This window comes from Sminthopsis crassicaudata, chromosome 6 (assembly GCF_048593235.1).
Source record: "Sminthopsis crassicaudata isolate SCR6 chromosome 6, ASM4859323v1, whole genome shotgun sequence".
Taxonomy (NCBI): Eukaryota; Metazoa; Chordata; class Mammalia; order Dasyuromorphia; family Dasyuridae; genus Sminthopsis; species Sminthopsis crassicaudata.
Genome location: NC_133622.1, coordinates 36,690,184 through 36,718,090, shown reverse-complemented (window position 1 = coordinate 36,718,090; position 27,907 = coordinate 36,690,184). Strand labels below are relative to the sequence as shown.

At 36.6% G+C, this 27,907-nt stretch overlaps 1 protein-coding gene across 2 annotated transcripts in view; it reads right to left on the bottom strand.

The window, feature by feature from the left end:
• Positions 1 to 27,907, bottom strand: part of ATP10D (ATPase phospholipid transporting 10D (putative)) — a 148,034-nt gene that overhangs the window by 71,370 nt on the left and 48,757 nt on the right. The window contains exon 2 of one of the 2 annotated variants that reach the window (XM_074276276.1): positions 22,277 to 22,462. The gene's annotated coding sequence lies outside the window, so the exon portion shown is untranslated. Of the gene's footprint in view, positions 1 to 22,276; positions 22,499 to 27,907 lie in introns of those variants that run through there. The other variant, XM_074276275.1, reaches the window with a different exon arrangement.

Genomic DNA, 27,907 nt, shown 5'->3' with positions numbered 1-27,907 from the left:
TTTATTTTTCACTCAACTTTGCATTTTACAATTCGCTGGCTTCAATTCCACAAAACAAAATGCCTCCATATTAGGTAGCCTCTGTTGTCCCTCCCTTCCTTTACAGCTTCATTTTGTGTTTCGTTTTTCTCTTCCCCCTCATTAGATTATAAACAATTTAAGTGTAGGGACTAATTTTTTTTCTCCACTGTTTCCCCAAAACTTAGCACAGTACCTGGTATACAGTTGTTACTTAATAAATTTTTAATTGAATTCTTATGATACAATAAAATCAAATTGCATTTGTTTGTTGTAATTTATTTAGTCATTTCTCAATTGTTAGGCAGCAATTTTCTTTCTAGTTCTTTGCCACATTTTGTAGTAAAAAAAAGATTGCCATGAACTTGACCATATAGATGTGTATTCTCTGTCTATATCTCTTACCTAATAGTAGTATACTGAGTCAAGCTTAGTGACTTGTGAGGCATGGTTCCAAACTCTTTCCCATAATTGTTTCACCAATTCACAGTTCCACCAATAATGCATTTATTCTGTTTTCCCAAGCCCTCTCCCACAATTGACATTTTCCTTTTGTCATTTTTGTCAACCTGATGCACAACTCAAGTTAATTTCATTGCATTTCTCTTATTCCTAGTGATGTAGAACACTTATTTCCTCCTCCAATTCCCCTTGTTGTTGATAGCTTCCATTCTTCATTTTAAGAACTGCTTGTTCACATCCTTTAATCACTTTATCTACTGGAAATTGTTCTACACACACATACACACACACACACACACACACACAATATCTGTTCTTTATGCATCTTGGATACAAGACCTCTACTGCAGGGCTTCTTAAACTTTTTCCATTCACTATGTCATTTCACCTGAGAAATATTTTTGCAACTCCAGGTATATAGGTATATAAAATAGGTATACAAACCAAACATTTACTGATAAGAAGTCATAACTCTGCAACCTCCACATTAAGTTACATGATCGGGATCTACAGTTTAAGAAGCTTTGCTCTCCTGGAGAAGTTTGATGTGAAGAAATTTTCTAAGTTAATTGTTTCCTTCTGATTCCAAATGTATTTATTCTGTGTGGATAGAAGTTTTATGTAATCAAAATTGTTAATTTTATCTTGATCATCTCTATCCCTAACTTCGTAAAAGATAAAATTCTTCCCCCTGACATAATAGGAGGTTTTAATTGAAATGGGAAAATGACTATGATATTAAAAAAAAAAGTCATCAATATAAGTTCAAATATGGGGATGACTTCCAAATTCTCTCTGTTCCTGATTTTCATTCTCCTCCCTCCGACTACCTACAACATCCTAGTACTTGCAGTCTCCAACTCAACACATCTCCATTACTACAGACTCAGGTCAGACTGAGGCAAATTAGCAAATTCTAAATATAGCAATTCAACTAAGGAGTTCGGGTTGCCAGTTTCTACCATTGAACAAAGTTTTAAAACTGTTTACTACACAGAACATGCGAGAGAATGATAATAGCAAGGGATCAATTATAAATAATCCCTTGGCCCTGGGGAGTCTTACCTCAATTGAGCCGACCAAGTCCCTAAATCCCTGAATAAGCTCAAATTTCCATGAACCGAATTGCCTTTCAGTTATAAAGAAAAATAAACTAGCTAATGTTTTGACAAACTGAGTTCTATTCTTTTTTAGTTGAAGTTTCTCTTCATTAAAATATTTTAGTGAGCTGATTTAAAAATCTAGAGATAGGTCAAGTCTTCCAGAGCCCTCTAAAACCTGATTCACCAAGTGAATCTATTACATATTTGCACTGGCCCCTAACTCCTTCCCTCAAAAGAGAACCTAACAAGTATATAGCTAGGTCTCACATAAATGTTATTACAATTTATAATGATAACTTTATATATTAAATGCCAGATCCTTGACAATAGTTTAGGGATGTACTGAAATTCCGCTTTTTTTTTTTTGTTATTGTTGTTAAATAAATGACAACATTTTTCTCCAATGGGCACAGAAATAAGAAACTTGGCTGGCATAGTACAATAGAAAGAGTGTGCTGGCTTTGATCTAAGAGGACTGAAGTTCAAATTCTGGGTCTATAATTTACTTTATGATCTTCGGCAAGACACTGTTCTCTCCACATCCCAGTTACTTCCATTTTTAAAATGAAGATTTCAGACTGGATGACTTAAGAGATTTCTTTCAGTTCTATACTTTTATGACAGAATATATTTTTCTTTTGTTTTTTAATTTATGCTGGAGTGTTGGGAAGTATACAGTACTATCTACCATTTTCTATGGATTTTCTTTGAAGAGTCCTTGAAGATAAGATTTAAGAAGGTAATGATTAAGGTAGGAAGTTAGGAAAGAAGTCTTTAAATCTAGGAGAGTACAGGATATGATCAGAAGTCCTTTTAGTTAGAGATAGTTTAGGCTTTAAAATCAAGGTAATTTTACAGCTAGCTAACTATTGCTATGGCTACAGTTCTGGACTGGAAATTATCAACTCTGACACCGAGGGGAGTTAGATTTCATTATAGCTAGAATGAGAAATCTAAGAAAAACTTCACTGTGCACCCATCAATAGGGTATAGCTGCAAAAATTATGACACAAATTCAGAAATATTACATGTAGACTTTACAGATAAAACAAGACATTTTATATATATATATATATATATATATGTGTGTGTGTGTGTGTGTGTGTATATGTGTGTGTGTATATATAGATATAGATATAGATATATGTATATATCTATCTATATATATATATGTATATATATAAAATTTCATCCTGGAAATAGAGGTCATCATTCCTATTTTTATAGATAAAAAATTCTCACATTTATAAAAGGATTTAATGTTTATTAAAGTATTTCACATTTTAGTGAAAAACTGGAAACAAAACAGATGCTCATTAATTGGGAAATGGATCAACAATTTATATTATATGCCAAAGAAAATGATGAATGTGAAGAATAAAGTGGCATGAGAAAACACTTGAAATGATGCCTAATAAACTAAGAACCAGGAAGGCAATACACAAAAAGACGACCACAATTAAAATTATCCCTATTTTGCAGATGAGCATAGTGAAACTAAAAGAAATTGAGTGATTTACCCACACTCAACACTTTCTAGCCTAGACTCAATTCTCAAGTCTTTTGACTTTGTGGAAAGGCCCCTTGAGCTTATTTTTTTCCTCCCTCCTTCTGTCCTTCCTTTTTTATATAATTGCTTTTTATTTTTCCAAACACATGCAAAAATGGTTTCAAACTTCACCTCTGCAAAACTTAGTATCCCCAGATTTTTTCCTTTCCTTCCCACTTCCCCCCTCTCGCAGACAGCAAACAATCTAATATAGGCTAAACATGTGAAATTCTTCTAAACAAATTTTCATATTCGTTATGCAAAAAAATCAGATCAAAAGAAAAATATATTAGAAAGAGAAATTAAGCAAACAATAATAACAAGAAAGATGAAAATACCATTCTTTGATCTACATTCAGCCTCCTCTCTGGATACATCCAGATGCTCTTTCCAACACAAGTCTATTGGAATTGCCTTGAATCACCCCATTTTTTAAAAGAATCACATTCATCACAGCTGATCATCACATAATCTTCTTGCTGCTGTGTACAATGTTCTCTTGGTTCTGCTCATTTCACTTAGCATCAGTTCATGTAAGGCTTTCCAGACTTTTCTGAAACCATGCTGCTGGTTATTTCTTACAGAACAATAATATTCCATCATATTCATATACCACAATTTATTCAGCCATTCCCAACTGATGGACATCGACTCAATTTCCATGAACTTGTTTTCTTCAGTCACTTGAGTTCTTTCCACTCCAACCCAAATCCAATCCACAGAGGGAACCCCTCACCCCCCAAAACCCTAACATAATAGTGATCTTTTGCATCTGACAAGTCTAGTGCTGCTTCTACTATACTCTTGTTGACTCACAACTTTGAAGTATTTAACCAGTGTCCTATAGAACACTGATAGAGATATGAAATGTTTAGACTTCATTCTGTCTAGACTTAAGTTTATTTACATATAATTACACACTAGCCTTCTTTTCATGATACCTACTATATGCTACTAGTATCATGGACCTTCCATGAAATTGGTTAATGAGATTTTCTATTAAAACATGTATTTTACCTAAATTACTCCTTTAAGTGGACAAACCCTGCCATACTATTAACTTTTAACTAAATCCTGCAAACTGGCTCTATGCTTTTCATCCCTAATCTGCTCAACTCAATCCATGCTCCCCCCCCACCACCACCACCACATGCCAATGGAGTCCCTAAGGATATTATAGTTTCCTGCCTGAACTCCAAGCTCTAGAAGTCAGTGTCCTTTACCAGATCTGTCTCACCTCTGCTTTTTCCCAGGGTTCCTCTGAACCTAAGGCCACAGGGTTTTAGTCACCCATAATTCCCACCCCATGATGTCACTCAGAATAGCCCTGTTTTGATATGCCCTGGGCCTATTTCTAGAGGCTCTGCAATGCCAGATTCACTAGGCTCAGTTTGAGATTATCCTTTCTTTCCACTCCAACCCAATTACACAGAATTCAATACGCTTCAATTGTTTCAGTTGGTCTCCCCAGTGCCTCTGGTTGTTTAGTACTATTTTTTTTTCAGTCCTGCTTGGATACACTGCTCATTTGTATACTCTCTCTTAGTTCCCTTATTCCTGGAGTTACCCATCTACTGTGCTCCATTCAGCTCCTCCAGAATGTGACAGTAGGGAGAACTCCCCGACTTTAACCTCTAGGTTCAGCATTATGTTTACCCCTCCTCCACGAGCATTACACCATCTATGGCATTCTCCCATTTCAGTGAACTATTAGCCCAAACCCAACTCATTACATTTTTCCCTAAATGTGTTTTCATGAAACTAATTAATATTTGTATAAGGCACACAGGAAATATAACTATTAATTGAAAGGGAAGTGAAATCAAGAAACATAAAATACTTTCATCAAGTGCTAGGAGGTGTGGTGGATAGTGCATTGGACCTGAAGTCAGGAGTCAAATCTCATACACTAACTGTATGACTCTGGGCAAATCACTAAATTTATTTGCCTCAGTGCCTCAACTGGAAAATGGGGGTGAAAATAAATAACACCTTTCTCCCAGAGTTTTTGGGAGGATCAAATGAAATATTTGTAAAGTGCTTAGCACAGAGCCTAGTAAATAGTATTATGAGAGTGCTTATTCCCTTTCAATGAAGAACAAAGTACAATGGCAAAAATAGGTTATAGAGCCGTCTTTCAAAACATCATCACCTTTGCTTAAAGCCAAAGAGATTCTATTTTGAATTTCTTATGCTTTCTGACTTCCTGACAGTTTGGCCAACCATCTTACAACCCAGATCAGAAAGGATGCTCAGAAAATTCCAGTCTTTTCATCTCCATCCAAAATATTCATTCTAAGACTCTACCAGCCCTCATCAGTGATTAATCAACTCAGCTCCTTGTTTCAGGGAGTTTCTAGTCATGGTTCACTGCATTCTCTGTTCTCAAGCCATCTTTCTTGACAGCCACCTTGCTGATAACTATAAACTTTCCTTTTCCTTCCCTTCCAATTAGGAATTTGTCAACTTATCATCCCATGGCCCCACTTGTTATCCGGGTAAATTTCTGGGTCCTCCCAAAGTATTAATCCCTGATCCTTGTAATATTTTTCTATTAGAATATAAGGTCTTGGAAGGCATTGTATTTGAATTCCTGGTGAGAAAACATATAGAAGTATTTGATAAATGCTTTGTCATTGATTTTTCCATTCATACATTGCCTAGAATGTTAAATGAGTTATTCTGGGTGCTGTAAGGAGGTACCATCCCACAATGTCTTTGGATAAATTTAGGTAATTCGGTAAATATTACACAAACATCAAAATTCCTGGACAGGTCTCTTGTTAGGAATTATTCTTAGTGAGATGCTTTCCTAGTAGTTGATGAAAGATTACGTACTGAAATGCTCTTTCCAATTAGCTAATGGCTCATAGTTGGGAGGCACAAGTTTAAATTGAACCTGGAGGTTATTTTTTTATCTCTAAAAATGTCTATTGTTGTAATAAGGTATAATAGCTGATTAAATCTCCAATCCAACTCCAGTTCCTGTCTCTAGGGACTCGCTCAATTTCCTCATTTATAAAATAGAGATAATAATGCTTTCCAGTACAACTCTCACAGGATTGTATCAAATGGGATAATGAATGTACAACTCTTTAAAATAACATATAAATGTTACCATTATGTTTATGTCTATACAGAAATACAAACATATTTCTGCATCACATGTATTTATACACATTCCTTTATAAACATTTATTATATGTTGCAAGCTTTATAAAGTATAATTTAAATAGGATAATTATGCCCACTGAAATGAACATCATATAATAATGATGATTAGGACCAATACATGCAAAAGCTCAAAATTCTTCTCAACATGAGAGGCAGAAATTTTTACCAATACATTCACAACACAGTTAGTGTATGCATTTTATTAAATAAAGTCATCTGAAGAGAACTAGCAAATTTTCAAACAAAAACATTTTCCCATCAACACATTAATAAGGGAGAAGAGGAGGGCTACCAAAATCTTATATTTTAAGATCCAAATGATCTTAAAACTTATTTTGAAGACACAGATGCTCTGGTAAAATACTCGTACGTTGAAGAGTGAACTATAAATTTACGGAGACATTACTAATTATATATTTACAGATCATAATAAATGCATGTGTCAGTTGACTGACTCAAACCCAAGAAACACAAATGTCTTTAATTAAGAAAAAAGTTAAACTCATAACATGAAAAAAATCTTGATATAGGGTCTGTTTTGTTGACAGTTATAAGGAATTATTTTATGTAATTTTTCTATTATTTATAAAATATTTTTCTTTTAAAATTTTATTCATTTTTATTTTGAACTTAAATATCAAATAAAGTGAACATTTCCTTATACAAAATAGAACAGTTAAAGAAGATTATTTTGAAACCAAGAATCTCTATTATATGCAACTTGATTTCCCCTTTACATATATTATGAATTCAACCCCAAAATTTCAAGGCTAACTTGTTTATATATTTCTTTCTGGTCTTCCTTCTAGTCTTGTCTGTGCAGTGTTTGTTTGTTTTTGTTGTTGTTTTGTTTTTGTTTCTTTTAATACTCCTCAAGTATTTCAAAGTTGTTTGCCTTTTCATTGTTACTATTTTATCAATTGCTCTTCAGGTTTCATTCACTTGTTTCTCCATCAGTTTATGCAAGTCTTCCAGGTTTCTCTAAAAACGAATCTTTTTGTCATTTTTTTTAATAGCACGATAATATTCCATAACTTGTTCAACCATTTCCCAATTGAAGGGTATTCTCTTAGTCCAGGTCTTTGCCACTACAAAAAGAGCTATTATAAATAGTGTTGTATATATGGGTTCCTTAATCTTTTTGAGTTACAGGCCTAGTAGTGACATCATTGGGTCAAAGTGTATATACAATTTACTGGATTTTAGGGCATAGCTCTAAATTGCTTTCCAAAGCACATCACAGTGCATTTGTGTGCTTGTTTTCTGGAAACTCCCCTCCATCAATTGCCATTCTTCAATTTTTTTTTCATCTTTACCAAATTTTGCCAAAAGTTAAGAGGTAGAGTCCCAGGGTTGTTTTAATTTACTTTTATCTAATTAATGCTGATTGGAACATTTGATGATATGATTTTTTTATAGCTTACCTTTTTTCCTTAGAGAATTACCAGTTCATATTCTTTGTTCATTTATCTACCAGAGAATGGTTCTTGTTCTATATGTTTGAATCAGTTTCTTCTCTATCTTAGATATCAGACCTTTATCAAATTTCTCAAAAATATTTTTCCCACTTAACTCCCTCCATTCTAACCATAATTGCATTAGTTGTTTGCGCAAAAATTCGTTAATTTTATATAATCAAAATTGTCTCCCAAGATTCTTTCTATTTTTTGATTTTCCCTTTACTAGAATTGTATAGGGAAGTTTTCTTCTTTTCTTCTATATTTGTGATGCAACCTTTTATAGCTAGATGATAGATCTTGTTGGAGCATATTTTGGTATATGGTATGAGATCTTAGCCTATAGCAAATATTTGCCAGGCTATTTGCCATTCCTAGTACTTTAAAAAAAAAATCAAATATAGTGAGTTTTTAAACCAGTTAGTCTTTGAATTTACTCAACAACCTGCTACTTATTCATTTACTTCTGTATGTTAATTAAGTACTATTGAATTTATTTTTATATGATTTAACCAGAATATTTCTCCAATTATTTAAGCCTGATATTTCTGGGAAATGTATTTTATAGTTGTAGTTATATACTCCCTGTATATATTTTGATAGGTAGTCCCAAATAAATTCTGTGGTTATTCTGAATGAAATTACTCTCTCTTCCTCCTAAAAGTTTGCTAATATCCTGAAATGCTGATTATTTATATGGGTTTATTTTATATTCTAAAATTTTATTGACATTATTGTCAAATTATTTTAATTAAACCTGAAAGTAAGCCCCAATAATTTCATTTCACTTTTTTTCTTAATGTTCATTCTTCAATTTATTTTTTTCATCATATTATTATTGCTAGAATTCCTGGCACTAGGTCAAACTAATAATGCTAATTATGGATATTCTTGCTTTAATCCTGATCTTATAAGGAAGCCTGTAGATTTTCCCCATTATATATGATGTTGTCTCTTAATTTTAGATAGATACTATTTACCACATTTAGAAAAAAAAGGTCAGTTTATTTCTATGCTCTTTTTGTGTTTTTAAGTGAATTTCTAACTTTATATTTTTTCCAAAAGATTTTTTTCAGTATCTATTGAAATTTTTGTTCATAAAAAAATTTAAAATGATTTCTCTCTCTCTCTCTCTCTCTCTCTCTCTCTCTCACCACACACACACACACACACACACACACACACACACACACACACACACAAAATGATATATGAAAATATACACACATGTGTGAAAGAAAAATGCTTCTTAAATTCTTCATTCTTAAAACTGATGAAAAAGTATATATTTAAAAGGGTATTTTTTTCACTCTGCACCAACAAGACCTGGCCATTTATATATCTGAAATAAATTTGGTTTTTCTCTTTGCTTTTGGTGCTGAATATTGTTTCTTTAATAAGCTGAGTAGTGAGTTTTAGAGTCCGCTCAGAGGTTAAATTCTAATGATCTAACTAGCACCCAAGAGAGTTTGAAGTATGTCCTTTCCCTTGGCTCTATGGAAGAAGCAAAAACATCCCTTTAAAAACAAAACAGAGAAAGAACTGATAAATAGAACTATGCATAGAATAATTTTACATGTTTATAATATATATACACACACCTATTTGTGTCCAATGGTAACCATCTCTAAGATAGAATAAGGAAGAAAAAAAAGAGGGAGGAGAAGAAATTTACATAATTTTGTTGTCTATTTGAAAATATATATATAGTAGATTTGTAGTTTCACTCGCAATATTTTTTATTATACTATGTTATGGAAATTCTTATTTTATTCCATAAATTAAAAAATAATAAAAGCACCAGTTAAGCCCCTCAAAATCCTTCCCACAAACCCTGAAAACAAAACAAAACAAAATTAAGTACTTATGTGTCTTTAGTAGTTTATAGAGTAGACTCCTTGAACTTGTCCTGGTCAAATTCATAATAATCTGAAATTGTTACTCTTTCATTCAATTTCTCTTCCAATGCCTCCTTATCACACAGAGAGGGCCACAGACAATCTGAGGCTATGTTAATGCAGTGCAAGCTCTGCAAGAACCAAAATGGAATGGTGTCAGCCAGGTGAGATAGATCAATTGCTGTTTCTTCCAACTGAAGTCATGACCAGAATACTAATTTCTAGGCAAGAAAATTTTTGACCCCTCCAGTTCATGAAAAAAAATTTTTTTTTTTTACCATTGTTCTAACTGGCTATAATATAAGAAGAAATGGAAAAGAGCAATTTTTTTCTGAAAAGCCTCAGGCAATTCCATATGACAAAATAAAATAAAAATTTGAGCTAATTTTCTGTTTAAAAATTGGGATTTATAAAAATAATTTTGGAATGATACCACACAACTCATCCAAATTTATAAATTCTGCTTCAGTCAATGACATTTCATTTTTTGGTGTAAATAGATTTGATTTTCTTTGTAAAACTTAATTTTAGATATAGGCAGTGAGGTGCAGTGGAAAGAATGCTAGATATAGAATTGTATGACTTGGGTTCAAATTCTGTTTCTTCCTCTATGAGGACTTTGGGTACCTCACTTCATCTAGACCACTTCTGGCTTCCCTTTCAAAGAACAAATTATGATTTTAGCTCAAAAAGCTGCTGCTTAGTTACCAAAGCTTCTTTAAAAAAAAACTTTAAAAATCTTATCTTTAGTAAAGCCTATGTATTTGAGGCAGTTCTTGGGTGGAGGGAATACCTACTAGATTCCAGGGTCTTAAGCTGTGGTTCGTGACCCCATATGGCATCTTGTAACTGAATGTGGGGGGAGGTGTTTGGCAAAATTTTGATTTATTATCAGTACATTTTTTATTTGTACCCCTATTTTGTGTATCTCTGTGCTTGGGGTAAAAAAAATCTTTGAGCAAAAAGGAGTAGTGAGTAGAAAAAGTTTAAGAAGTTCTGTACTAGACAAAAAAAAAAATCAACAAATAAGCATTTATTAAGTACCAACTGTGTACTAGGCAAAAACTAAATAATCCCTCACTTCAAGAAACTTACAAATATGTTGGAGAGTGAGTGGCACATTAGAAGGAAGAGCACAATATGTCTCATTATACACAGATGTATACAAAGTTAATACAAGATCATTAGGGGAGGGAAGAGAAGATACTACATGTAAGTCTATAAACATTTATAAACTACCTAAACGCCCTGCACTGTGCTAAGTTGTATCCCTTTGGTATTTTCTAATTATGTAGATGGTCTTTCCAAAGATTTTAGGCTACAAATGTTACAAGAGAAAAAGAGAGTTAGCAGAAATAAAAGGAACAAGGATTAGGGAGATGTGGATATGTTTGCAGACAGCAGAAAATGATCCGGTAAACAAGAGACTGAAAATAAGCAAAAGAATGGGGATGGCAGAGGGACAACTCATTAGAGATGTTGTGGAATAGGACTGTTTGAACTAACTGAGAGTTGACTTTGGTAAGGAATAAGGTCACTTCATCACATAAAACAGGAGTAAAGAATGAGAATGGCAGAAGGCACTTGGATGATAGGGGATCAGGAAGATGGGAGAATAAGGAGGTCATAGAGAACGGCATCTTTTTTCTCCCTTAAAATATGAAGCAAGGCAGGGGGAAGATATGTGGAGGGATGAGATGTAAAAGTCACCGTGGTGAGTGGGACAGTAAATGGATAAGCTAAATATAATAGGATCCCTAGCAAGCAGTTGCTGTTATGTAACAACTTTGTAGTAGATCCAGTAAGAATGATTTGGTGATTTTCTCCACCTTTATTCAGAAGTATGTGTGGGGGAGTCAAGGTGATAAAATGGTGGGAGTGGTATAAGGCTAAGGCTTGGATGGGAATCACTGGTAAAATAAGGGGGTTAAGGATTCAGAGAGGAGGGCAGTATAGAGTTGAAATAGAGGGAAGAAGGAGAGACTGGCTGTTGAGGTGAGATGTACTGGGGGAGAACTGAGAAATCAAAGGATTATGAGTCACAGTGTGGGTCTTTGTAGGATTATACAGGAAGGCAGAGGGAGAGGTGAAAAATCAATAGATCAGATAAGGGGAATTTCAGAATTCTTTTCTGCAGTGGTGGTACATGTGTAGGCGATGGTAAAGTCAAGGGTATAATCACCACCGTGTATAGTTAAAGTGGGATGAGTAATAGCTCATTAAGGTGAATTGGTTGAGAGACTTGAGAAGGTGGATTATTTGAGGGAGACCTATATATTGACCCCTAGCATGAGAGCAGGAGTCGAGGATGAGACAATCATTGTGAACCAGGTATCAGACTCATTATGAAAGGAAAGGGTGTGACCTGGGAATTTATAGACCACAGCTACCAGGATTTGATTGGGTGAGAGACATGAATAACTTGGACCTCAAAAGAAAATACGTGACTGACCTAGAAAGGAAAGAACCTGAAGTGGCCGAATATTCTAACTCCCTTCCCTTGACCAATGAGTCAAAGGGAATGAGAGAAGATAAAGCCAGTACTGGAAAGGGTCTGGCAGTAAACAAAGTTTTAGTAAGAGCTTGTAGATGGAAGGAGAGGGAGAGATTTAAGATAAAGGGAAGAAATGGAGGGACTTGGAAAGGCTTCCTGTAGAAGGGGGGATTTTAATTCAGACCTAAAGGAATGCGGTATATCCAATAAGTGGAGATGAGGAGAGAGACCATTACAGGGATGAGGGACAAAGAAAGTGTTCAAAGTGGAGAGATGGAGACTCTTGTTCATGAAATAACAAGGAAACTGAGGAATATGTAGCAGGGAGCAAGGTATAAGAAGCCTGGAAAGGTAGAATGGGGATAAGTTATGAAGGATTTTGAATGCCATACAATTTTGTATTTGATCTTGGAGGCAATAGAGAGTCAATGGTGTTGAGTAGGAAGGTGATACAGACCTAGGAAAATCACACTGGTGGCTGAATGGAGTGGGAAGATACTTAAGGCAGGCAGCCCCCCCACCCCACCCCCAGTGACTATTGCAATAGTCTAGGTGTGAAGGTGATAAAAGTCTACACCAGAGTGTTCGAAGTGTCAGAAGGCAGAGGAATGGAGGCAGGTTGCAAAGGTAAAATCTACTGGTTTTGGCAACAGTTTTGGATGGGAGGTGGGGGCGATGGACGCATGGACATACACACAGACACCCAAAATGAGAAAGCAAAAGCAGAGAAACTGGGATAGGATGAAATTAGAAAAGGCTTCATAAAGAAGATAGTGCTTGAACCAAGTCTTGAAATCACAAAACATTTAATATTGTGAAATCTAATGAAGATATTCGGGTTTATAATTTCTCTTATGGCCTCTGTGTTTTAGTCCAAATGAGATTACTATTATGGCTAAAATTGATCACTCCTACCTCAAATTTTTATAGGATATTGACTGCATTTTTCACTTGTTCTAATCTTTTATTCTTATATTTTTCTTTTTTTTTTTTATTTTATTCTTATGTTACACTTAAGTACATGGTCTATCTCCTTGATTGCAGGGACTTTGTCATTTTTCATCCTTGTATCCTCAAAACCTCGCACAATGCCCAACTCATAGTAGGCACTTAATCTATGTTTACTGAATTAAATATTCAACATAAATTCTTATTCATTTAAAACTCCAAACTAAACTCCAAACTTTATCTCTTTTTAAAAGTAAATAGCCATTACATTGCTTCCACATTAAGAAAAAAAGTAAAGTTTTATTCTGTATCAAAGAGAATAACAGTGAAACTGAAATAGACAAAAGTATATTTATAAAAGAAGAATGGCAAACTGCCAGTATCAATACCTGGTATCCACTTGTTAAATATTTATTCTTTGACAAACTGTGGTTAGCAACACTTATCCCTTTGCTTTCAGTCCACCTTTCTTCTGGTAATCCCTCTATCTAATCTCTCATCACTTTTCCCTCCCACCTCAATTTAATCCCAGTTTTAGGTCACATATAGCACAATATAGCAAATAAAAACCTTGTGGTACCCTCAATTTTTCTCTTCAAAACTTTTTGGCATTAGTATCCATTCCCCCTTCCCTTCTGTCAGAGAAGGGTACATAGTCTCGCAAAAGCTCATCCTTCTACCATGTCCCTGATACACATGTGGCATCAGAGATTTAGATTCCGAAAGGATTTTAAAGGTTATTCTATTTAGACTAAGACATTCACTTGACAATTTGAGTCTCAGAGAAGCTAAAGGATTTATGCAAAGATAGAGTCAGAGGACTCCAGCCCCAGTACTCTTCTTTTTTGTAGCACATTCCATTCCTTCTGGTTTCCAATTTAACTGCAACAATCATCCTCCTCTCTCATGTATCTTTAATCACTTCCTCTCCACTGAGTCTTTTTACATCCAATCATTCAAATCTAGATACACTTACTGGGTGTAGAGCATTATGGGGTAGATATAAAATAAATCCTGTCCTTTCGAAGCTTGTAGTGCTGGCTACAACCTTATTCAATGCATCTCAATCCTAAAATCAGTCCTTTGATTTTCCAATCCACTTATCTCCTGGTCAAACTTCTAGGACATAACACTACTTATGGATGCGACTACTTTCTCACTAATCATTGTCTCCTTAACCATTTCAATTTGCTTTTGATCTCATACTCAAACTAGTCTCCCTCCAAAGTTATCAGGGATATCCTAATTATCATATGGAATAATCTTTCCTCAAAATTCATCCTTATAACCCCCTGTGAAACTCCTGATATTACAGACCAATTTCTCTTTATAAATACTTTCCTTTCTTCTATTTTAATATTCTAATTACTTTATCTTGCTTTTCTTCCTCTAACACTTTCTTTGCTGGCTTTTCATTTTCTGATGCCCTAAGGTGTGATTCCCCAAAGTTCTACCTTTGAGCCTTCTTTGAAACCCAGACTCTTCCTTAGCAAAGTCATTCCCTCCCTCGGGTTTAAAACTACACCACCTTTATACAATATAGATGATTCCCAAATCTCTAATCTTAAATTCTCTTTTGAGATTCTGATACACCACATTTCTAGTTGCTTATAAAAGACATCTCCACTTTGATGTTCTATAAAGAATTTAAAATATTTGAAACCAAGCTTATTTTCCCTCCTTCCCATCCCTAGTCTAGACTATTTTGTCAACCTTTCACCCACATCTTACATTTTTCTTCACTTCTTATATCCGTTCATTTTCAAATGCTTTCAACTATACCTCCATAATATCTCTAGTATTCAAATCTGTTTCCAACCAGCACTACTTTAGTTTATTCTCTTATTTCTAGATATCAGGACTTTAAATAGCCTCCTAACAAGTTTTCCCACTTCATATTTTCTTCTCTTATATAATACACTCCTCACAGAACTGCCAGATTTATACAATTTATACACTGACCTCGTCATGACATTCTTGTGGTCCAAACCCTTCACAGATTCCCTGTTTCTTGCACAATGAAAACCACATATTTCTTTTCCTATTAATGAAGACTCTCCACAATCTGGAAATCTCATCCCTTTGGAGTTTTATGTTATTTTCCTCAAAGTACTCTCTGATCTAATCAAACTAGACTCCTCACTGTCTTATTGGGCATAATTATGTACAACAGCTGCCCAAACTTCTCATGGTCTCCACTTTCCTTTGCTTACTGAATTCATCATTTTCCTTTAAAACCCAACTCAAATGCCACCTCTTCCTAGAAATCATTCCTGATTTCCCTAGTTGTTAATCCTATGAGATTTCACATCCTATTTTCTAATGCATTTATTAAGTAGTATTATTATAGTGCATCTAGACTACAATTGAGTCTCAGGAAAGCTAAAGGACTCGTGTAAAAAAATAACAGAGGAGGGACGTGAACACAGGCCACCTAATTCCAGAGCCAGAACTCTTCCCATTGGAGCACATTCTGCTCCTTCTAATGTCCAGTTCTAGACTATAAAAACAATAGAGGCAGGGATCATTTTACACACACCACACACACACACACACACACACACACACACCCCTACCTCTTAGACTATTAAAGAAAGCAGTTATGATTATTTATTTTGCAATCAGGTTCGGCTTATCTTGATCACTTATAAAATCCTTAAACAAAATCTTCCAATTTCAAAAATCATTATGGATATGGTTTTTGTTTTTTCCAACTTGGACCATAACTCCTCTGTATTTAGTGAAAGGTCTGCGTGAATTACCGTGACCAAAAAACTCATTCTAGAGCAAAACCTACCCGATAAAGACACTGTCTAAAATTGGTCTAGTCTTTGGATGAAAGATTAAAGGCAAAGTGTTCTTCAACTACTTCATATGCAAAGCTCTTCTAGTTTTCATGAACCTGCCTTGGCCAATAAAGAGGTAGATTGTGAAGAAAAATTCTTCTGCATCAGATATGACTGATAAAAGTCAGCAATCCAGAATAAAAGAAACTGATGTAAATATGTAAAATCAAGACCAATACCATCAAAAGTGGTAAAAGGACATGTAGTAATTTGAAGAGAATGCAGCAACTAACAACCATTTAAAAGATTACTCCAAATCACTAATAATAGGAAAAATAGAAATTAATCCAAAGTTTATTTTGCTTAAAAGTTTGAGTTTTAGCATTCTTCATCATTATCACATTTTAAAATTGCTAACAAAACCAGTATTTTTTTAGTTTCACTTTTATTTTCATTTCCTCTTAGCAAGTTCCAACAGGGGCTGAGACTGATAAAATGAAAAAAAAAGTTTGATACCATTCTCTCACATCTTTTTAGATTAATCTTTACCTTTTATCTTTGTACTATAGTCATTTTCTCCAAAACAGTCCTCACCACTGAACCCTCCTTTTTACAAAGAAAAGCAATGAAAACAAAATTAAACAATATAGCTGTATTCTATGTATCATTAATATTTTCTCTCTCCTCAACCACATTTTTTTTTAACTGAGAAAATTAAGTTTTGTCATCATTTCTCTGAGACTGAGTTTAGTCATTACACAAGAGGCTGACTGTCTTTTAGTGTTGATTTCTTTTATATTCTGGCTATCACTGTGTATGCTGTTGTAATTTTGCTTATTCTAATTTATATCACTTAATACCATATCACTCTAAATCCTTCATACTTGCCATTTCTTATAATGCAGTAATAATCCTTTACAATAATATGACCTCAGTTAGTGTAGTCTTGTCCCAGTTGATTTGCCCAAACTTGCAATTAATTCTTTGTTAATGCAAAAAAGTGCTATCATAAACAAAATATTTTTGTGTCTATGTACTTTTTCCCTCTTTGTGACTTCTTATTGTGTGCCCAGTATCAGAATCACTGTGTCAAAAAGTATGAATAGTTTGATAATTTGCTGTCCAGAATTGGAATTACTGTGCTTGTCTTTCCTCTGCCCCTTCACAATACTAATTATTTCAACTGGCTATCATTTTTGGTCTCTTTGAGAAGTATGAGATAAAATAATTGTCCCCATAATATCATAGGAGCTAAATAGATTTTAGTTTTTATTTAAAATACAATTTCTTCAGCCAGAATGCTATGCTATGTTTTATATAGGAAAACAGGAGAGAGAAGGGATGGGGGACACACACACACACACACACACACACACGGGGGGGGGGCACAGGGAGAGAGAGGAGAGAGAGAGAGAGGAGAGAGAGAGAGAGAGAGAGAGAGAGAGAGAGAGAGAGGGAGGGAGGGAGAGAGGGAGGGAGGGAGGGGAGGGAGAGAGGGAGAGAGGGAGGGAGGGAGAGAGGGAGAGAGAGGGAGAGAGGGAGGGAGGGGAGAGAGGGAGGGAGGGAGAGAGGGAGAGAGGGAGAGAGGGAGGGAGGGAGAGAGGGAGGGAGGGAGGGAGAGAGGGAGAGAGGGAGAGAGGGAGGGAGGGAGAGAGGGGAGGGAGGGAGAGAGGGGAGACAGGGAGAGAGGGAGGGGAGGGAGGGAAGAGGAGGGAGGGAGGGGAGAGAGGGAGAGAGGGAGAGAGAGAGGGAGAGAGGGAGAGAGGGAGAGAGGGAGAGAGAGAGGGAGAGAGGGAGAGAGGAGAGAGAGAGGGAGAGAGGGAGAGAGAGAGGGAGAGAGGGAGAGAGAGAGGGAGAGAGAGAGGGGAGAGAGGGAGAGAGGGAGAGAGGGAGAGAGGGAGAGAGAGAAAATACAAATTTCATAAATCCAAAATCTAGTTGGTGCAGAGTCTAACATGGCATCAGTGGACATTTCTGAAAAGTTATATATGGCTTGAAGTTGTTTGGAGGGAATGATATCTTTTATACCTAGAGCATGTTTTTTTCTTCCTAAGTATCATTTTCTTCACATCATTTAAGTTGCTACCTAAAAAATGTTAAAACTCCATTTGACTACCCCATTAGATTCCTTCAAGGCTTTTCCCTCAGTAGTTTTATTTTTAGAGCATTAGATTCATCTTCTCACTTTGGAGAAAAGGTTTCATTTCTACTTTTAAAAGTGTTACTTTGGAGAAGGTCTGATAATTTACTAAATCTTAAAATTGATTGAGATCTCAGAGGACAGCTAGTCCAAATGATACTATAAAGGAAGATTTTTGTAGGTTTCAGCTTCTTAACCTGTGAGTCCCTGACCCTACATTGGGGTCTTGTAACTGAATATAAAGATTGCAAAATTATGATTTATTATCAGCAAATGTTTGATTGGTATATCTGTTTTACATACTGAGGGTCATGTAAAAATTTCTCAGGTGAAAAGGATTGCGAATGGAAAAAGTTTAAGAAGCTGGGCATAGAGCAACTGAAATAATTCACCATTGTCTGCTAGATCATCAGCAATGAGCAACATGGTGCTTCCAATCTACTTTTGGAAAGTTGGTAATGATTAAGAACTGTGCCTCTGTCACATCAGTGTATGGCCCCTTAGTTCTGCTCTCCCTATCAAGTTGAACACATGTAACTCTTCTTCAAATACCTGAAGACTCCCCACATTCCCCACAGTAAGATTTCTCTGTTAGATCAAACATTCTTTGCACCTTCACCTAGTCCTAGTACTTTCCAATTCCTTACCATTCTCTCGACTAGAGCAGAGGTCCTTAACATTGTGTGTGTGTGTGTGTGTGTGTGTGTGTGTGTGTGTGTGCAATGGACCACTTGGACAATTTGAGAAAACCCTGGACCCCTTCTCAAAATATGTTTTAAATGCATAAAATAAAATACAAAGAATTATAGAGATGACCAATATAAAAAAATGGTTACCAAATATTTCTAAAAACAAGTTCATAAAGATTAAGAATCCTCGTTCTAAAAAACTAGAACATTGCATATAGTAACAGCACTGCTGTAAAGATCAGCTGGGAAAGACTTGGCTACCTTGATCAATACAATGATCCATGACAATTTTGGAGGACTCGTGATAAAAAATGCTGTCTACTTCCAGAAAGAGAATTGATAAACTCAGTATGGAATGAAGAACAGACACATATATACTATATGACATATTATATATAGCATATGCATTATAATATGCATATATACGTGTGTTTTATATATAATAAAACTTACTTTATTTTTGCTTGCTTTCCAATACACACAACATGGATAATTTCGAAAGGGTTTCATTTCTTGTAATGTTAGCTTTCTGGTGGACCTCTGGATGGGCCTTGGTCTCAGCAGGATAGTCAACACGAGGATAGGAATAGAGTCTAAAGTCTTTATTTTTGACTCTTGAGTTTGAGTTTGAGATAGAGCTAGAGCACACTCACTCTGGCACTTTCCTTCACTCAGACTCTCCTCCACAATCTGTTCACTCTGACTGACTCACTCTTGATCTTTGTGGAGGAGTGCAGGAGGCAGGAGAACCACCAGGGATAGAATGTCTCATTTCCAGTTCTTCTCAGTTTTTAACTACCCTATTACAATTACATCATTACAGCATGCTGAATATGTGTGAACTAGAGAAACATCATCTCATCAATTCCACTGAGTTAACACCTTATTTCAAGTAGACTTCTCCAGAGTTCCGGCCCTCTACAATTTCTCTTGCCTTCTCAATGGGTAGGGAAGGTAGGGGAAGGAAGGAGAGAATTTGGAATTGAAATTAAAAAATAAATTATTCCCCCCTTTAAAATCACTCCAGTTTATTTACGTTCTTCCTAAAACATGGCAGAGAGAACAGAACACAAATAATCAGATGCATTCTGACAAAAGCATAGAAAAATGGAACTCTCACGGCTGGCTTTATCAAAATTGTATCCGTTTTACACATCATTCTGAATATCTGCCACACACTACAAGGCAATATGCCATGAGGTTTTTCATCTAGACCTGTAATTTCACTGGTGTTGGAAATTCTTATTAAGACAACTCTATATCAATGCAGATCAGCAACTGCTCAGCAACAAGTCTTAGACAGTTATCTCTGAGCAATGAGTGATTAAATAACTTTCTCAGGATTGCTCAGCTAATATGAGACAAAGCTGACTTAAATCCAGGTCTTCTGATTCTGAGGTTGAGGACAAAGCAGAATCCTAATCAACTATTATACCACATCCCACAATTAAAAATCTCAAACACCAAAGTGGGGAAAAAAAGATCACAAGATGTATAATAAGGAGAATGTGAAAAAGCTTATAGCAGCTATTTAATTGAGAATTCTAATCTTATGTCAAAATATGAGTATTTTCTGCTACCCAACTCAAAGAAGGGGCTGGTAAGTGATGCAATGTATAGAACACTATTCCAAGAGTTCAGGAAGACTTGAATTCAAATTCAGCCTCAGACATTTATTAGCTGTGTGACCCTGGCAAATCACTTAAATCCTCAGTTTCTTTTTTCTGTAACATGAGCTGAAAAAGAAAATGGCAAAACCAGCATGGCATCTCTGTCAAGAGAGTCCCAATGGAGTCACCATGAAGAATTGAATTCAACTGAAATAATTGAACAAACCCATTAAAAATGCAGATCAAAAAATTCACTTGTATTTCTGAAGCATTTCTTTTCTTTCCTCAACCCCAATTTAATTATTATACAATTTGGTTAATAAAAAAAAAAGAACTGGTTAAAACCATAAGTATTTTAAGGTCAAAGATCCTAGGCAATCATTGTAGACTAGGTTAGAGAAGAATTTCTATATTTTTAATTATGGGACATAAGATCATAGATTGAGTTAGAAGGTACTTCAGTACATTATCCCTATTTTATAGTTGAGGTAGTTGAGGCTTAGGATAGTTAAATATATTGCCCAAGGGCATGCAGGTAGTCCATCAATAGTGTGATTTCCTTTTATGTCTGCACGCAATCTAGAATTCCACAAATATCAAAAGTGCCTTTGTTCAGAAACTTTTTGCTACTGATTCACTAGGACAGCATATGTTCTTCTGACTTTCCCTTCTAGCAATCATAAAGGGTTTGTCATCATTTAAATTCTTGCTTTTTGTCCCCCTATGAGAACAGTAGCACACATCTCTCAGGCAGTCTGTTAACAACTTTGCTTCAGTTTATAGTTGTGGAAATATTTGTTTTCTGAGATAATTAACTGGTCTTCACAAGAATAAACCCAAATAAACCACTGTTTAATTTGCACTACCTCTTAAGATAAGCCATCTTAATGAATCTTTACTAGGACTTTTACTATGCTTTTAGTGTCTACATGGAGCTCTTAAGTGTGTATATAGTTTCTGCCAAAATATACTTGTTCAAACCTTTCATTTGCTAATCAAATGTGTCCTCCTTATAAAGTCAGAAATTTTGGGAGCCTCTCTCATCGGGAGCCTTACAGGTAAGTGTATTCCATTTCCTTGTTTGACACGGGGAGCCGAGGCCCAGAGGAACAATTGCTGAAGTAGCTAGGGCAATAGAATTGTGACCATGAGGATTCCAAAATTTAATTTGCTGGGGGCAGCTAGGGGCGCAGTGGATAGAGCACCAGCCTTGAATTCAAGAGGACCCGAGTTCAAATCTGGTCTTAGTCACTTAATACTTCCTAGCTGTGTGACCCTGGGCAAGTCACTTAACCCCTGCCTCAGGAAAAAAAAAGAAAAAGAAAAAAAGAAAATTTAATTTGCTTACTAAACCTATGTAGTTATCCCCCCCCCCAATGAAAGCAGAGTACAATGGAATTATTAAAAGTATATCAATTTTATAAATCATCTTGAATTTGACTGAATGAAAGATCCTGGGTGGAGCATCCCTTGTAAATAACCAGGCAGAGATTGCTAAGATTAACTCCTTTCCTTTTCATCAGTTTCACAACTGAATCATTTGGCTACAAGATTGACAGCAACTTGAAGAAGCAACAAATACACAGGCTCTTCTACTCCCCGTAATAATGTAGCACTCAAAGAGCTCTAGAAGTTGACTAGTCACCCCCTCTTATGTGACACATGGGGAAACTGAGGCACGGGGCGATTAAGTCACCTGCCCAAGGTTACCCAAGTAGCGCAGGAGGACCTGGAGGACATGCAAGCCCGAGTGGACTGGTTAGTTTTAAAGAAGTTGTCCCGGCCTCCCCCATTGCGGGGATTCAGTCCGGACCGAGACGCGCGCTACTTTTGGGAAGGTACCTCCGGCTGTCAGTTTGACGTCCCCTGCGGGGTATTGCGGGAAAGCACAAAGGGGGAACAGGAAGGTGGGGGTGGGGGAAACAGCCCGAAGAGGCTCCGCTCTTACCGGTGCCCGCCTCCGCCACATTACTGCATCGCGCTCCGGGTACCGGGCGCCGGGACACGGCCGGGAAGCGCGCAGGTGGGCTCAGCCGGCCCCGACAGCCATTTGCAGTCCGCAGGCAATCCACGGGCTCGCTGCGCAGCGCAGCTGCGGCTCCCCGAACTCAGCTGCTCCAGCCTGCCGGGCCAGCTCGGCTCCCCACCTCGCATCCCCTCCCTCCTCCTCAAAGAGCGAGCCCAGGCGCCCCGGCAGCCAATCAGGGGCGAGCGACGCCGGCTCTGACGTCCTCCGGCAGCTCTGCGCTGCCTGCTCCTGTGCCCCAGTTGTTGGAGTAAGAACTCCTCGTCTGCTGCTCGCGGATCGGGAGCCGGGAAATGACATTAAAAAATAAAGAAGGTCCGCGAGGATCCTTAGAATTTGAATATTTACTCTTAAGAATCTCAGGGATTTTAAATTGGGGGGATTAGCAGCTACCGAGCCATTCTGGGAAGGTGGGGAAGTCAGATCTAAAAGTTTACATTTTGTGTTGGTTGTGTAGCTCTTTTTGTGAGGTGTTGTTACTCCCCAGGTGTCACGTGCATCTGGAATTGGAAGAGCATCACATGGCACTTGTCTTGAGTCCCCTCGTTTAACAGAAGAGGAAATCAAGAATGATTTATCCAAGAACCCTCGTGGGTGAGGTGGATAAAGTGCAGGATCTGTAGTCAGCAAAAGTCATCTTTCTGAATTCAAAGGTGACCTCGGACACTTAGAACTGTGTGATCCTGAGCAAAACCACTTACCTTGTCTCAGTCTCCTCATCTGTAAAATGAGCCGGAGAAGGAAAGGGCAACCCCTCCCCCCATCAACTCTGTCAATAAAACCCCAAAATGACCAAAATGAATCGGGAAGAGCTGGACCCAACTGAAAATGACTCAACGATTTAGATTTGCTAGGTATGGGAAAGAGCTGTTTGCAACAAACACCACGAGACCAAACCTTGATCACTTTGGCCAGCTGTGAAGCTGCCAACTCTGTAATTAGTTTAAGCCTAAAAATTCTGGCCCAGTTCTATAGAAGACAAAACAAAGTCATAAGGGGAGAAATAACACTTTATTTAGAGGTCAGTTGATTCATCCAAAATTTTAGGTCAAATCGTCTTGAGCATCTATTATTTTGATTTTTCAGTGGGTTATGAGTGAAACAGGAGAGACTTCAACTAGTAAAACTGTGGCTTCCATTAATATCCATCCAGCAGATCTCTTCAGGTTTTGTCAGACCATCTGAGAGAGGAAGAACAAGTTCTAGCATTGGAGGAGGTGCCTTTCCTAAGTGAGAAAACACGTTCTGGGGTGTGGTCTCCCACCATCCCAGATTAAGGAAACCTCTCTCTGCAGGCAAAAGCTAACTTCACTGGTCTAGTCATAGCCCACACCCACACTCAAGCTTTCAGGGTGCGGAGGAAAGGAAGAAGCATTAGAGAGCAGAGCCTTCTGTCCTGATCATTCCGGTCCTTCCCTACAAAACGAGTACGCTACTCTCAGATGCCTCATTTCCTAGAAAAGGCCAACTTTGGAAGAATTTTGTGCCCATAGAATTGCCAGCATTGGTGTTGGAGCAGGATTGGATATTAAGCCTGACCCGATCTTGATGTGCTGTTTGACTTTTTTTGAATACAGGAAAATCAAACATTCAAATCATTCTTTGTTTATCCAACCGGTATTAACCAAACACTTATCTATTAACTATATGAATGAAAGGCAGCATGGTGAGACAGAGACAGAGACAGAAGGGGAGAGAGAGAGAGAGAGAGAGAGAGAGAGAGAGAGAGAGAGAGAGAGAGAGAGAGAGAGAGAGAGAGAGAGAGAGAGAGAGAGAGAGAGAGAGAGAGAGAGAGAGAGAGAGAGAGAGAGAGAGACATGTGTCTCTGTGACTAAGCTCATCACTTTGTATACAAAGCAATACTAAAAGTCTATGTTGCAAAGCAGTTGCTTTTGTATAGTTCAGGCAAGTAACTGGTGACACAATGGGAAAATGCTCAGGCTGGAGTCAGGAAAATCTAAGTTTAAATCACAGACACTAGGTATATGATTCTGGACTTGCTCGGTTTGTCTCAGTTTCTTCATCTATAAAATGGGGGATATCCATATCCCAGAGTCATTATGATGATCAAAGAAGATAATCATTATAATGTTCTTAGTACAGTGCTTGGCACAGAATAGGTGCTATATAAATGTTAGCTTTTATTCTTCTTCTTCACTTTTTATTGTTCACTCGTTTCAGGTGTGTCTGATTCTTCATGATCCCATTTGGGATTTTTTCAGCAAAGATATTAGAGTAGTTTGCCATTTCCTTCTCCAGCTCATTTTGCCCAGTAACTGAAGCAAATGGGGTTAAGTGACTAGGGTCACACAACTAGTAAGTGTGTAAGGCCATATTTGTTTCCAGGAAGCTGCATCTTCTTGACTTCAGGCCCAGTATTCTAATTACTATGCATCTAGTTGCCCTTATTCCTCACTAGGATTTCCCTATACCTTTGGAAATAAAACTCAGGATGCAAAAAACTCTCTAAAGCTGTATAATATATCTGCCATTCACCAAAACAGCTTTCCTTTACATTTAAAGCAGTTATGGGTTTGTTTTGTCCTCCTCTCACCTTTTATTATCTCCAGGGCTTTTTCCTGTGTTTAAAAAAACAAGTCACCTGAAGGATTTAAGACACACACACACTCCTGAAGTCTGTGTCCTGGTGAATTCTAAGCTTAAAGCACATCAGGCTTCTTATTCACAAACCTAGCTAGCTTTCTATCTATCTTCCTGCCGTATCATGAAAAGTCTTTTTCCCATAATGTTCAGGAGAAAAAAATCCATTCTTTCTTGAACTTATCTTAGCTCTCTTGATTTAAATCATATATATATATATGAATATATATATATATATATGTATATATATATATATATATGATAGTTATATTAGCTTCTTTCCATTTTCCTCTTCACACCTATGGAAACACTATTACATTTGAAAGATTTAATTCAATACAAACTTAACATTTATTATTTACCTATATAAACTTCTCCTATTAGGATAGTATGTTACAAATAAGGAAAGAGACACTGGGAGCATGGACTTCTGATGCTAAACACACTTCTTTTCATTGTGCCCATTACCTATCATTAAGTTGTTATTTCCTTTGGCTAGTTTACATGTCAAAAAATGGGAGGGAACCTATTGATTTTGTTGTTGTTGGCAGGTTTGTTTCTTTTGTGTTGATCTCTCATCTAAAAAAGCAATTACAACAGACTTATCTCTACATAAGGAAATGGCCAAAAGATGTTTGTTGAATTGAATTCATTAGAAAATAGAGGCCCTCCATTCTGAATTCTTGCCTCTCCCTACTTCATACCTCAAAACCCTAGCAAAAAAAAAAAAAAAAAAAAGACATTGGGGCTGTGGAAAGAATGCTAAATTGGGAATCACAGGACCTAGCGTTTGATCTTATTAACTGTGTAACCTCATACTGGCCACTTTTATAGTGCCTCTGGGCTTCATGTTTCTCATCTAGACAAGATTATCTCTCTAGTTCCTTAACAAAGTTCCCTTCTTCAGCCTCCAAAAACAAAAAAAAAAAAACAAAACAATACAATCCAAATCTCTTCAATGGATCTTATCTCTTCAAATTCTTGTCTTATTTCTATTCTTCTCTTTCTTTACCAGATTTCTTTTAAAAAATTTCTCCTCCTCCTCCTCCTCCTCCTTTTCTTCTTCTTCTTCTTCTTCTTCTTCTTCTTCTTCTTCTTCTTCTTCTTCTTCTTCTTCTTCTTCTTCTTCTTCTTCTTCTTCTTCTTCTTCTTCTTCTTCTTCTTCTTCTCTTCTTCTTCTTCTTCTTCTTCTTCTTCTTCTTCTTCTTCTTCTTCTTCTTCTTCTTCTTCTTCTTCTTCTTCTTCTTCTTCTTCTTCTTCTTCTTCTTCTTCTTCTTCTTCTTCTTCTTCTTCTTCTTCTTCTTCTTCTTCTTCTTCTTCTTCTTCTTCTTCTTCTTCTTCTTCTTCTTCTTCTCTTCTTCTTCTTCCCACCAACTCATTTCTCAAAACTCTTACAATTTGGTATTTAAAGCCATTCTCCATCTGGTTCCAATCTGCCTCTTCAAGCTTATTCCATACTACTCTTCTTATGGCATCCTACATTTCAGCCAAACTCATGCTTTTTATGCCTGGATGTTTTGAAGGAGAATAGGCTTAAAGGATCAAAGATTTAGATCACAGAACTGGAAAGGATCTCATAGGCATCAAACCAATCTTCTGATTTTACAGGTGTCTAAAATAGAACTTAGTAACCCACCTTTCCTCCTAACTTCACAATTTCTTTCAAGAGCATCAGCGTTCATTCCTTTAGCCATGTTCCAATCCTGGAAGTCATCCTCATTTGACTTTCAATCATTCTTCATATCCAATCAATTGTCAAATCTTGTCAATTCTACTTCAACTTCTTGGATTTATCCTCTTCTCTCTAGTTAACATCACAACATTCCTAGTCCAAACCCTCATCACAACTTACCAGGACAACCAAAACAGCCTTCTAAAGGTGATGGAAAAGACCCTGAAACTTCAGTAGAAAAGAAACAGCCTGGGTAGGCTTTCACTTTAGGAATATCAGGAATATATAGTAATTTCCTAAATACTAGCTGATTCACTTTTTAATGTCTGTATGTATATGCATATATGCAATAATACATGCCTATAATTCATAAATAATATATAGGTATATATACATATTATATATATATTTATTTATATACAGATAATTCTTGGCCTTATGTAAATTCATATTGTTCAAACTTGACTTTCCATAATAATCTCTGAAAGAAATCCACATTCTGACTCCCCCCCAAAACTTTACTGTACAGAACTGTGTTCTCTCTTTCCACTTCTTGTTCCCCATCTCCTACAAAAACAATCCTAAAAAAATCGCAACTAAAATAAAAACCTTTCAAATAAAAGCAGACAAGTAGAGAGACTGTCATCCCTTCTTTTCCTCTCCCCCACAGTGAGAGCCCAGCTTGAGACCTCTTGGTGTTGAAAGAATAGCCCTGGGCCCTGTTCTGCCCACCAGCTTGCATGCCTAACTCCCAGGTGTCTATCTTGTCTGTCCCTAACCCTGCATGTTACCTATCCTTTCCTGTCTATGTCCTTGTCCACTGACCCCTCTCTGACTTCCTCCTCACTTTTTCTCAGTTACAGTCAGGTCCCCACATGGTTGGTCTTTCTCTTATTTCTGCTTTTTTTTTTTTTTTTTTTCCATGGGCCTCCATATCCTTGAATCCTGTATCTGCCTTTTCCCTTTACTGTTCTTCCTGACTCCCCCCTTTTTTCCTTCCCTGTCTCACATCCTGGGCAAATTTACTTGATATAAAAATTGCCTTATGTAGAGGTCTGCAGAATGGTCCATTTACATAAAGTGAGAACTATTTGTATGTAAAACTGACAAGGGGTACTGTCAAAATTAAAATGGAGAACAGTGCCACAGAACACTCAGAGTTTAAGGGACTTGTCCATAGTCACATAGCTAACATGGGGCAGGGACTAGTCTCTGGAATTAAAGGAAATAATTTCTCTGTTTATCATTAAACTTCTTTTATTCTGACTTTAACTTGTTCT